We start from the raw sequence: 14,502 nt of genomic DNA on the forward strand, positions 1-14,502 counted from the left end.
AAGCTTCCTCTTTTGGACACAGCCATATGTTCAAAATTTTCTATTTCAAATATGTGGTCTGTTAATACCACTTTTTTTTATTTCATTGTTTAGCTTGTTTCTATAATAAAAATACACAACTACAGACTTTTTTTTCAAAGATTTTTATTCCCCCAGGCACAGACAGACAGCAAACACTACACAAAAAACTTTGTATTGCATGTTGTCACAACAAATTATCAAAGAAAAAAGAGCCAAATATGTCCCTAAAAGGTTTAAAGACCAGCCATATTTTTCAGGGTGATGTAGTTCTCTACAGCTGATTCCCACTGCAAAGGAGCTCTTAGACCACTCTGTCTTTGCAGTTCTTCAAAGAGATTTTCATGCTCATCCCTGCCAGCAACTGCTGGCACTGGCATGATGTTGGTGATGTGGTTCAGGGTTTGGGCAGATGCTGGGAAACCGCAATTGCTCCCATTTTATTTTGAATTGTATTTTTTTATAATCAAAGTGTTAAAATATTTTCAAGTACACAGGTTTTAGAGCACCACTTTATTTCATTTTTTAAATTAAATTAAATTAATTACTATAAGGAAAACTCTTTAATCAATACTCACCTGTGAGGCACATGATACATTGCCTCTGGTTTACCAGATGGGCACCAGGATTGTTGAACAGGACGAATGGTGTGAGTATTCTAGTATTGCTTGTATTCATCTAGCTCTTTCTGCAGGACTCCCAGGAAGCAGTATCGTAACCACTTTGTGTGTGCAGGGCTGCCATTGAAGAGATGCCTCTCCCTCAAGTCACTGAACAGATCCATCCAAAATTGGCTCCTAGATAGAAAATACAAATTTTATTCATCCAGATCATCATTCTTCAAAAGGCATAGATTAATCTACAAGTGCACTTGCGCCTGACTTGATGCCTTTTGGAGATTTCACTACGATATACCATTTCTTTTAAAATGCACAGCAATATACATAGGATTCGAGAAATAATATAAATGCGTACAGCAAATACAATATTCCAGGGTCAAGTAAAGCATAAATGAATTAAAAGGGACAAAAACCTTTGTTTCCGGAAGTAGGACCACCAGCTTTAAATCTGCTGGTTGGATGTTGAGGTGCCATACATGTGGCTTTTAGCTCCTGCAAACTCGTCTGTATGCTCTGATCTCAAAGTACAGTGAAGGGCTGCCATTAGTCCGTTTTCAGTGCCGCAATCTGTGCGGAGCCGCTTTGGAAAAACTCCATACTCAGCTACACAGTTGATGTAGTTTTGAACAATAACCGAAGGGTCGTTGTTGGTCTTTCCACAATTCAGCCACATCATTTTTCTGGAGAAGCCATCAATGGAAATTCCAAAAGGTTTTAATTTATCATACCCATCAACATGCCAGATTTAGTTTGGTCCCATTGAATGATATGCGATTCTCTGTTCCACATGGATCCAGCTCTGCCATGAGGCACATCACATCATCTCATCTGACGACAAGAGAGTGATTCTGTTTCAGAATATGCCACATCGCTCTATGCCCTAAAAGCTGGCCTGATCCCTTCAGCTCCTTGGATATTGCTGCCTGCACAGTTATCAATTGGAGTGTAGTTGATCCTCCTGGTCAGGCCTGCATCTTTTAGTCTTCTTTCTAGACTGCAAAGACTGACTGATATGTTGTGTTTGGTTTTTAGTAAGTCGACTATTATTTCATAACTATGGCCCTCAGTGAAATATTTTTGGATAAGTTCATGCACTGGTATAGCTTCAGGACCTGAGGGGAAAAAAGGAGGACACTATAATAACAAAGTAAACAGTAAAGTTTAGGATTCAATCTGACATTATGGTACTTTCTCAAACATCCCTCACCACCCCACACAGCATTAACTTCACATTCATCCAAATAACTATTATGTTACCCACACCTTAGATGTTAGCATGATTATAAATAAATAACAACAACAACGATAGTAATAAGCTCTCGGAATTGTCCGTTGTTTTCACTCGGGTGTGTCTCAATAGGCTACCTGTTGTTGTGTTCGCTCACCTGTGCTCTGTAGTAGACTCTGCTCTGAGTGAGAGCGTGTAGTGGTACATGTAACTCTGTTTTGCTGCATATTCGAGTAAAGTTACCAAACTCGATTCTCGTCTTGCTCGAAGCTAACACTACACAGCATCCTCTAGTTCAGCTTCATAACATACATACATACGTACATACATACATACATACAATAAAGAGCCAGATATTGGAGGAGTTACCCTGAAAATACACAGCATGCGAAATGGCTCCGCTCCGGAACGGCTGCGTACTCCGCCGTCCGCCAACTCACACATAATCTGTTTGTGATGCGCTCAAGTGTGTCTCCGCCGGCTACCAAGCGTCGCGAGAACTCGAGAATCCACGCAAAATTGTGAGATATTTCCGGCTGTAGTCTCTTTGACTCCTGCAATGGCATTCCACACCGCATCTTTTTTCTGGTGTCCTTATAAAAAGGATGTGAGGTGTCATCAATGATTACGCCTGAAAACCCTTCACCTGTTGACTTCAGGTCGGCCCCGCCCATTATGACGTGTTCTTGAAATGAACCTCGATCCGCGGTGAACACGGAGTATTTTATTTTGAAAATCAACCGGAGTTTTATTTATTTAAATTTTTGTAGCTGATTTCCTTCCCCGCACAGTCTGCTCTGTGCTGAATTTATGCGCCATGCTCTGGCGTCCGTGAAAAATAGAAGCTCTGCGTATGTGTTGTGGAGGGCTGCTGGACGCCGCAGTCGTCGAGCCATGACGCAGCGGGGACGGAGACTGTGTGAGCTGACACGTTGACTAACAGTGAAACATATGCAGTGTATTTTAGCCTTTAGGGTAGGGCGCTTTGTTTTGGACACAGTGGTCAACGAAGCCCCGCCCCCCGGTGTATATTACCTGGAGCGCAGGTGAAGTTCGGTGATTCTGTTTGCGTTAGCATTCCGGATCTCACTCGTTGCTTCAGATAGCTTAGTCCGTCAGAACGTAACGGGAATATTTTTTTCTCTTTTTTCTTCGGAGAGTCGAGCTTCATTCCTTCTTGATCACGGTAAGTAACTTGTTACGGTGTATGGATTGTACATTGTTGTTGTTAATGTGATGTGTATGTGCTGCATGTTTCTGTTTTGTTAAACTGAAGTTAACATGTTTCAGTGTAATTTTGCATGCTTTTTGAACAGCATACTGTACAGTATGAAAGCGCATTGTGTTCGGCGTTCTGATTAGCTAAGGGAGTACTGTACAAAATGCGTTCGGAGAAAAGTATATAAAAGTGTATGGTTAGGGGTCTTACGGCCTTAAAACATGTATAATAATTGTAAAAAATAAAGCTGATTACTTCGCGGATTTCGTGTATTGCGGGTTAGTTTTTTACAACGTATCCCCTGCGATAAAACCACTGTATACATGTTTTGTATGTGGCTTGATGTGTTTGTGTACTTGGATGAGCATAGTTGGTGGCAGCATAATGGCTTGTTTACATGGCACGTGTGTTGTGGTGATTCAAACCACCCCGAATTCTGTAGACCTGATGTAGAGCAGAGAGATATTGAGTTTAAAGAAGACAAAGACAAGTACTCCAGTTTCACCTGTTGCAAGAGGGAGAACACAGCTTTGACAGACTCCGCAGTCCGTTCACCATCACACCCAGCTGAGTTCTGAACTCTCTCAGGCTCCAGCTAGTTTTATTAATTCACACAAGCGGTTACATATTTGTTATTATCTTCATACAGGGTAGTCTGCTGGGTGCAGCCGTTGTCCTTGGGTACACTCTGTGCCTAGATTCAGATGCTTTGTAACAGTTTCTAGTTGTGCTCACACACATACCTCAGGCGTGGGATTGCACTCAGACACAAACTGTAATCTGCAAAAACACTCTGCTGGTTATACAACATTCTTAAAAGCAATAGTTCAACATAATCACACAGTTTAATATTCTTAAATGATTATTAGGCACTTCAGATAATATAATCCACAATAGTAAGATGTTCTGTGTCTGCTTTCAGTTCTAACCAAGGGGAGTCTCCTATTTCTCTGCTTATCTGCTCGTCTCTCTCTCTGTGTGTAGGCCTTGAACCTGCAACTCCTGCAAAACACTTATACTAGTTACACAACACTCAAAAGCAATATACTCTGTGTGACCTTATACTTACCCAGATCCATTTAACACACATCTATTTTAATTCAAACATTATTATACATTTCCACACGTGGCATGTATTCAAATGTAATGTGACTGTTTAGCTCTTATAAACATGACAATGTTAATGAGGTGTTTGTATGGCTCACCTAGCCTAAAGCATGCATTGAATTCCTGCATAAATGCAAAACATCTCCCAAAAGGATGATAATCCCCCGTAATTGTTCCTCTTTAATTCCTGCATAAATGCAAAACATGTCACATAAGAATGATAATCACCCGTAATTCAACAGGAGGTATTATGACTGTCGTTCTTTCTCACCTGCCCACCTTTAAATGAATGAAATAACACAATACTCGGTTAAATTGTGTGGGGGATTTAGTGAAAATATATTGTGTGGCATTGTTGCACTAGCACATTTTCATCATTTTATGGGGCATAATAAAAGTGTTCTTCACTTAAGCTATATGCTTAATGCAATGTTGTTGTTGGTCAGTTCGGCTAGCCAGATTTACATGAATGTTCAATCGTCAGCAGTGTGACTCTGCATTTACTAATACAGTATTGTACTTATTTTTGTTAAATCTGCGAAAGTTTGAACTTTGAGAGTGTTTAAATAAGAGAGAAATGTGAGAAAATGTTAATGCCTGTCTGAGAAAAGTGTATAAAAGTGTGTGGTATGCTAGTGTTAATATTGAGGCTTAATGTGGTTATTGGTCATTGTAGTACATGTTTTGTATACTTGTGTGGGGGAATTGGTGAAAACATAGTGTAGTTCATTGTTGCACTAGCACATTTTCACCGCTTTATGGGACACAATAAAAGTGTTGTTCTGACATTCTTCACTTAAGCTATATGCTTAATGCAATGTTGTTGTCCTGATGTTTTAGATGCCGCGTGGCAAGTCCTACCGTCGCTCTCAAGCTGCCAAGAGGAGGATGGAGAGGCAGGAGAGTTGGACGACCTCTCTGGACGGCAACCGCGTGGATTTTTTTGGGTACTTTGGGTACTACCTGGCTTTGTTCTTTCCTGTGCTTTTTAGAATGTATTCATCTTTGTTGGTTTTCATGTGATACTGACTAAGTTATGTCATATTGTATGTCCTGTTTTTTCAGTTAGTGGTACCGGTCAGCGGCACAAGGTATTGAGGTTGGAGGAGTCGCAGCTGACCAACAAGCCGCACAAGTTGGTGATTCCAGCTGCGTGCGCTAACAAGAAGGTATTATTCGGGGCGAAATGACATAATAAGAGGCAATGGATGCATCAAGTATACATTGCCGTGTACCAACTCCTCCTCTGTTTCATTTCATTTCAGTTTGTTCTTGTTGTTGGTGATTCCCACCTGCGTGCCGTGGTGGATGGCTTCGTCCAGATGCCAGAGGGACCGCTGTCCTTTGGCTTCATGTGCACTCCTGAGGCGGCCGCAGCGCACCTGAGGACCGAGCTCATGGCTGCTGTAGTTCCTCGCCAGCTTGAAGCTGTCATCGTCCTGGCTCTCAGCAACAACCTGACTGCTGGCAGGGGACTGGAGAACTCGTCTGCAGACTTTGCCGCCCTGCTCAAGATTGCACGCAGCCGTTGGTCCAACGTAAGTGTGAAATTATGATTAGAAGACTTATTCTAGATGATGTGTGTATTTCAGCAATTTTAAGATTATTTGCCTTTGTAATAACATGACATGTAATCGACAGGTTGTAGTGCTGGACTTTCCGCCTCGTCTCAGTGTGGAAGAGGTGCAACAGAAGCTGCTGCGCATGGCTTACCAGGGTATGTGTAAAATTACACTGATATGTTTGAAGATTGACTTATTTACAGCTATGCTACTGAATCATTCGCAAAGTTAATTACATGAACTCATCACTTGAATATGTAGTAATTATTGTGACATCCATATTTGTTTAGGTGTTCCTTACCACCACATCTGTGAGAACTTCCCTCTGCACCAGCTTGACTTGTGGGCCAGAGATGGTGTAAGTAAGGTTTTTTTTTTTTTTTTACAGCAAAAAATTGTACAGCTGGGAAATATACCGTGTAGTCTAATGTAAACAAGTAGTTATTGCCAATGAATAATAGTAACGTCTTTTAACTTTGTTTTTTCAGACACACCTGAGTTACAGTGAGGGTCAAGGTCGAGACTTGCTGTTGTCAAACATGTAGAAAAGAATGCTGTGCGGTATACAAGTTTTTTAAGATCCCAGTATTCTTCTGTGGATCAGTATCTTAATGTATCAAGAATGAGGTCTGTCGGTAGTTAGGCTACTGAGTTTGAGATTCAAGCTACTGCAGATTTGTTAGGTGTGAGTGTTTATACTTATTACAACGATCGCTGACTGAAGTATTCATGTACAAATAAAGCCATGTCTAAGCAATCTACTTACAGCTTGTTAATGGCTGTCATTATGAAGTCGTTGTTTGCGTTAATCAGCCTCAGCTGCAGAACTGTTACGGTCTCTGCAAAGGTAACAATGAACCTTACAGTAGTAAATGTCAGGTGGTTCCAACACTAGGGTCAAAGTTTGATGGTGATAGCAAAATCTAAATCAACTTTATTTAAATACATTGGTTAGTGGTTGATAAATTGAATTCAGAGTTGAACTGAAAATTTAAATCCAAACTCAACTCAAAATTCTCTAAATTCTGCTGAATGTATGCCATTACACTGTAATGGCAAAACTGTCACATGCTTCAAACCATTTTATTGAGTGTGCCTGAAAGCACATGTAATAGTAAATTTAATGTCTTTGTTTCAGTCACTTGAGACGCACAACCTCCCCCCTTCTTAATATTGTCACCAGCTCCTTTTGTCTCTGTAAATATTGGTGCATAGCTTCCCCCCTCCTTAACAAAAGGCACCAACGCCTTTTGTCTGTAAATTGTGATGCCTAGACTTAACCTTGCACCTGAATACAAGATCCTGCAGGATACTTGAGGTGTAAAGCATAGCAGCGGGCGGCCGGCGCCAATACTTGCAACAGACAGAAGGGGCCGCCCTGATGGGCCTCTCCTCGAGCAGACAAAGGGATGTGAAAGGAGTGCCCCTCAGGTATAAACATCGAGGTGTCCCCATATTCGGGGTCTTTCCTCATCTTGACCGCTCGCGTGTTGACGGACCTTTTCTTTGCAAAGAAAATAAAAACCTTGTCGACCAGCAGAAGTCTCTATTTCATTCTTCACCAGCAGCAAAGGAAAATTTCCACAACACACACTATATACTATTCACCTCTTATTTTTATTATTCTTCTGCCCGTTTTTCGACGCGCTTCTTCTCACACAGTTTTTGTTCCACATACACAAAAAAGGTGGGAAAATTTTTGGAGGAAAGCAGAGACTGGTGTACCGACACAGTGATCATGGAGAGTCACTGTTCACCAGACGTGGAATATCTGACTGTTAAATGCAGGCCCATTTATCTTCCGAGAGAGTTCACTGTAGTTCTAATAACAGCTGTGTATATCCCACCGGACGCTAGTGCTAACTCAGCTATCGGACTTTTGCATACAAACATTAGCAACAAGCAGAGCATGTACCCGGACGCTGTGCAGATTCTAGCAGGGGATTACAATCATGCGGATTTAAAAGCAGCACTCCCCAGTTTCCACCAGCATGTTAAGTGTGCTACTAGGGGAGACAACACTCTGGACAAGGTGTACTCAAACATCAAACGGGGCTACAGGGCCAGGCCACTACCAAACCTGGGCCAGTCCGACCATCTGTCCTTGCTTTTAATCCCTGCATATGCCCCCCTCAAGAAAACTGCCCCCAACATTACTAAGACTGTTACCATATGGCCAGAGGTGGCCTCCCAGCAGCACAGGACTGCTTTGCTACCAACTGGGAATTTTTGAACATCAGGACCTGGAATTGTTCACGGACAGTGTACTATGCTATATCAAGAACTGCATAGACACTGTCACAGTGGTAAAACACAGCCAGGTCTACCCCCAGCCAGAAGCCCTGGATGACAGGAGGTCAAGAAGCTACTGATGGAGAGGAACACGGCCTTCAGGTCCCAACCGGGACTCTACAGCACAGCCCGAGCCAACCTGAAGAGAGGCATAAAAGAGGCCAAAGCAGACTACAGGAGGAGGATCGAGAACCACCTGGAAGGTGTGGCGGGGCGTCCAGCAGCTCACCAACTACAAGACCAACCGTGGCGCAGCTGAAGGTGACCTTGCGTTGGCAGAGGAGCTGAACGTCTTCTTTGCTCGGTTCGAGGTCACAGCACCAGATGTAGCACAGCTACACCACACAGCCACAGCAGCACAACCCCACTCTTGAGGAACGGAAGTGAGACGCACACTGCGGGCGTGAACCCAAGGAAGGCGGCTGGTCCGGATGGCGTCCCAGGACGGGTGCTGAGGGAGTGTGCGAGCCAGCTGGCTGGAGTCTTCACACGAGGATCTTCAACAAAATCCCTGGCCATTCCTCTGTTCCACCCTGCTTGAAGTCCTCCACCATAGTCCACCGCCCAAAAAGCCACAACTCACCAGCCTCAACGACTACAGGCCAGTGGACATCACACTCCAGGGTCATGAAGTGGCTTCGAGAAACTGGTTCGCAGTCACATCACAGCAGCCCTGCCCCCAGCCATGACTCAACCAGTTTGCCTACAGAGCGAACAGATCCACGGGAGACGCAGTGGCACAGCACTCCATGCTGCACTTCACACCTGGAGCAGCAGGGGAGCTATGTGCAGAGGCTCTTCAGGACACAGCTTGGCATTCAACACCATCCTGCCAACACAAGCTGGCGGTCAAGCTGAGGGACCTCGGGCTCCCTGAGGCCACATGCAGGTGGATCAGCAGCTTTCTCTCTGGACGCGGACAGAGAGTCAGAGTGGGTCATCATACATCCACGGCCCTTAGCCTCAGCACTGGCTCCCCCCAGGGCTGTGTTTTGAGTCCCCTGCTTTACTCCCTCTACACACATGATTGTACCCCGGTCCATCACAGCAACACCATGTGAAGTTGCAGATGACACCACAGTGGTGGGGCTCATCTCCGGGGGGGATGAGTCCGCCTATAGAGAAGAGGGGGAGCGGCTGTTGCTTGGTGCAAGCCAACAACCTACTCTCAATACTGCAAAAACAAAAGAACTCATAAAGACTACAGGAGGAAGAAGACTGTGGTCCCACCGCTGCTCATCAACGGACAGTGTGGAGAGGGTGGCAGACTTCTGCTACCTGGGAGTCCACATACAGGACAGTCTTTCCTGGAGGTAACACCTCGGAGCACTAAAGAAGGCCCAGCAGAGACTGTACTTCGAAAATACTCAGGAGGAATAACATCACACAAAGACTGCTGTGTCCTTCTACCCGTGCCTCCATTGAAAGCAACTAACCTACTGCGTATGCATTGGTACACCAGCAGTACAGTGGCTCAGAGAAAAACGCTCCAGAGGGTCATCAACACCGCCCAAAGGACTGCGGCTGCCCTCTCCCAGCACTGGAAGACCTACACAGATCCATGTCTTAAGAAAGCCCACAACATCATAAGGGACACTTCACCCGGTCACCCCCTGTTTAAAATGCTGCCTTCAGGCAGACGATACAGAGCATTGGTGCTAGAAACAAATAGACTCAAACACAGTTTTTATCCAACTGCAAAAGTCACTGTGAATGCTGCTAAAAAATGATGTGCACAATGTTTTAATGTTTTACGTTATGGGTGATGCTCCTTTAGCATATTTAGTATTTATTTTGATTTAGCATATGTTTAATTTTACTTATTTTAGTACATTTTAATGTCTCAGGTATTTTATTCTATTTATTCTAGTTATTTAACACTCACTAGTCACTTTAATGCTAGGATTTATTGCACTGGACTAGAAGCACTTCAATCTCGTTGTACCTGTGACAAGACAATAAAGATCTATTCTATTCTACCAGTTTCTCATTTGCTCTAAAAGTCCAATTTCCTAACTTTAGCCACATAAAATATATAGTAAGGGGCAAGAGGCAATGATGACAGTTTGTTGTATTAATATGAATTTTCTGAGCAGTGTCGATAATTATGGGGGGCGACGGGGCCAGAGTCACACTCAAAACTCTAGTTTGTATACTGTGCAGCCATAAGTTAAATCAAAGTTCAAATTAGACAACGGCAAATTCATAAAATGAATAAACTTAAAAGAAATGTGAATCACAGAATCCTTATAAAAAGGAAAAAAAAAGAGTATTCACTGAACTAATTTACTAAGGCACTATACACAACCACCATCTCTCTCTCCATCTCTCATACAGACCTCATCCACTACGTTTTTGAATTGGCAACACAGTACAGCCTTTGCTAGCCAGCTCTGCCTCAACATCCTGAAATGCATCTTCCCTGGAGGCCAGAATTTGCACAACAGGGTTCTTGCACCATTTAAAAGTCAAATTAATGCTTTTAAGAGACCTAAAACAAATATAATTTAAGACCCAAAAATGGCGATAGAAAATACTTTATTTTATGTAACACAATAAAACACGCAGTCTCCATCATGGTTCAGTAGCAGCCATTTGTTAATCTAATAAGTAGTAGTGATAAGTAGTAGTAATAAGTAATAAGTAGTAGTAGTAATAAGTAGTAGTGATGAGTGTAGTGATAAGTAATAAGTAGTAGTAGTATGAATTAGTAGTGATAAATAGTAGTTAGAGAGGTGATTGCAGTTGCAGCAGCATTTACTTGGTAATGCATCACAAAAAACAACAACATTTGGACTTGGAAGGTGAAGCGGGTCGGCCACTAACCAAAATTGGTGGCTTGATCCCCAGCTCCATGCAGTCGCACGTCAAAGTATCCTTGATGATATAAATACAATAATTCGTTAAGCAAGATATTTCCCTTACTAATTAATGATTTACATTACAAAAGACAATAGTAATCCCCAGCTCATCACCTCTGCATGTCAAAGGGTCCGATGAAATAAATATTACTTCAATTAATACTTAAATTAATTATACAAATACAATGGCCAATGTCCAGCTCCCCCAGTTTGCTGTCAAAGTGTCTTTGATGATATACATACTACGTTCCTTACCAAATACTGCCATAATAATTTATTGATATTATATCATAGTTAATTAATATCCAGAGTAGGGGTATCCTGTGCAACCTGCCTTCAACACCTTGCAATGCTGTCTCTCTTTTAGACTAAAACGGAGAATCCACTTCACAAAAGGTGATAACTTAAACTGTCTGCATACAAGACGTACTTATGCATGCAAATGTAATATTTTATTATATTATATATTATATATTATATATATATATAATCTCTTATGCATTTGTCTGTTGTCCGCAGTCCGCTGTGTGAGTAACGTGCCCAAAGCTGACAATGTGTCGCGGATCATAAAATACGTTCAATACTAAACTAAATATTCACCCTGCATTGGTCTATGAATGTGGGTGATGCTTATGTATCTAAACAATAATGAAGAGCTTCTCTTTCAGTTCATGAAATCCCTGTAGCCGCAGCAGCTCTCCTCAGTCCCGGAGAAGTGGCGTCAGAGAGCAGTGCTATTACGCACAGCCATTCACTGTGTTTACCTTCATTAAATCACCTGAAAACTATATCAAACTAACCATACAGTGTCTTGGGACCCTTTCTTGTGTATGGGTGGAGATTGTACACTGAGTCAGAGTCGGACTAGGAACAAATTCGGCCCTGGCATTTTTTCTCTGGACCGCCCACCATTGGAGACATTTGGTGTTTAGCTCGGTAGCTAAGCAGCCTCTCCATATTGAAGGCTCCTGCGGGGGCGCAGGTTCGACCCTGACCTGTGCCGCCCTTTTCCGCATCTTAACTCGGATTTTCTCTGCCTCCTCCTTTCCTCTTTATAGAACCTCTAATTATTGTAATTAATATTTGTGCAACATACAGTATGAAGTTATCTATAGACTGTATATGAGTTCTATCCCTGTTTCGGTTTCACATAAAACCAGCGGCTGCATGGACGCATCCATTGAGAGAGAGGGGGGGGGTCAAATCGTAACTTCTGAACCTGTCATGAAGAGCAAATATTAACCGATATAGCCAGTGCAACCCACTGCAAGTCCATTTTGGGCTGCTGGGCACATGTTGCAAAGGCTACAAAATAAAAATACATTCATACAAAAAAACACGGAGGTCACCGGCCCAAATGTGGCCAGATGGACGGCCATCGGGCATTTGCCCGGTAGCACAGACTGCCAGTCGAGCCTGCACTGGTGTTGTGGGGCACTCCTGTGAGGTTGAAGGCATGCTGAGGTTGGCCTGATAAACAGCTGCCTGGCCTGTTTTATGTCTGCCACGATTAAAAAGGGAGCGAACTTCCTGTCAGGAAAACGGTATTGATCAGGGGTATCGGCGGGATTTTGACCCGTAAACGCAGTGTTAATGATGTCCTCATAGTTAATATTGCTGGCTCAACGAGATTGTGAGCGCGGACTGACTCGTTGTCACCCTTTTAGCTATGCATCCACACGTTACACAAGACTCCGTGAAGTCTGACGTCAGTCAAGTTTCATTCAATATATTCAAAGTTTCGTTCAATATATTCAGACTTCATTCATATATTCAAGGTTTCCAATATATTCATTCATTCAATATATTCAGTTTCGTTCAATAATTCAGACTTCATTCAATATTCGGGTTCGTTCAATATATTCGTTCGTCCATATTTCAAGGTTCACTCCATATTCCAAGTTTCGTCAATATATTCAGAACTTCTTCCATATATTCAAGGTTCACTCCATATATCAAAGTTTCGTTCCATATATCAGACTTCATTCCAATATTCAAGTTCACTCCATATATTCAAAGTTTGCATTCCATATATTCAGACTTCATTTCAATATATGCAAAAGGTTCTAATATTCCGGAATTGGCATGCCATAATAATATATAATATATATATATATATATAGATATATATATATATATATATAATTAGGGCTGTCAATTGATTAAAAAAAAGTAATTAATCGCGATTAATTATCATAAATTAATTGCATTTTTCGGAGACTGAACGTAATGAATATTTATTTATGTAAATGATCAAATTCATGTGAATAAAACACAGAGAAATTATATTTAAATTCATTATTTTATTGGCTTATGGTGCACATATGCACAGTGCTAATAGACAAAAGGAAATAGGAGGGAAGTAAACTAAGAGGAAATATACTGACGAGTGCCACACTCCTGTAGTGTAAAACTGGCGAGGTCCCGTGGAGGTATTTCAGCAGGTGTTTTGCTTTGGTTGTGATATGTGAAGTCATGTTACTTCTGTGGAAGTAAATTCGGCTTTGCAAACTGTGCAAATTGCCTTGTTTTTGGTCCAACGAGCCGTCGGACACTTTTTAAAAATGAAATGTGCCCCCTAAAGTCCGTCCTTATCCATACTTTCCCCTCCCATAGACTCTCCTTTAGTTAGGATAGATCAGGGGTGTCAATCTGGCCACAAAGGGGCCGTGTGGCGCAGGTTTAAGTTCCAACCAACTAAGAGCACACAGTTTGACGCAATCAACTCTCTGAAGACTGAGATCAGTTGATTAAATGAGTCAAGTCTGGTGGGCCCTGCTGTTTGTTGGAAGGAACCGGCAGCACACGGCCCCTTTGTGGACCATTTGACAACCCTGGGATAGAGCATGAGACATATATACATAGAACGCCACATTGAGCAGTTGGTCTGTTGCTGCGAAACGTTACGTGTTCCGCCATAATTGGATGTGGCAGACGGCCCGTAAACTATAGAAAAGCAGGGCCGGTTTTAGCAATGGGCATGTGGGCGACCGCCCAGGGCGCATCCTCCGTGAGGGCTTTAAGTTAAATGCCTCTTATACACCCATTTACAAACACAACTAATATATCTGGGAAACAAAGCTCTACTTTGCCCACAATCCAAAATGAAGTTGAAGCTCTTCATATATTGTTTTTGATACAGTAAGAATTACACCCACATTCATAGACCAATGCAGGCGAATATTTGTATATGTATTATTGAACGTATTTTATGATCCGGACACATTGTCAGCTTTGGGCACGTTACTCCACCAGCGGACATGCCTTACGGAGATAATTCTGTGAATAATATTAAAAATATTACTGCTGTATTAATCACTGTAACACATTTAATGGCATATATCCACCACAAAATACATAGCCTACATGAATATAGTGTAAAATAAATTCACTGTTAACACTGCCTGTTTCTATACAGAATTATATATTTTCTTTAATGTTTCTAAGCTTTCAGGCACAAGGCAGTTCACGTTCTGTGGCCCAGTCCTTTTTCAAAGAGGTGATTCTCCTGCCAGACCACAAAGTTACACATGTGCCAAGGCGTGCCAAAAAGCATGGCTTTTGAAATGGCCACATCAGGTCTGCTGGATTTGGC

The sequence above is a fragment of the Larimichthys crocea genome, chromosome XX (assembly GCF_000972845.2).
Source record: "Larimichthys crocea isolate SSNF chromosome XX, L_crocea_2.0, whole genome shotgun sequence".
In the NCBI taxonomy this organism is placed as follows: Eukaryota; Metazoa; Chordata; class Actinopteri; family Sciaenidae; genus Larimichthys; species Larimichthys crocea.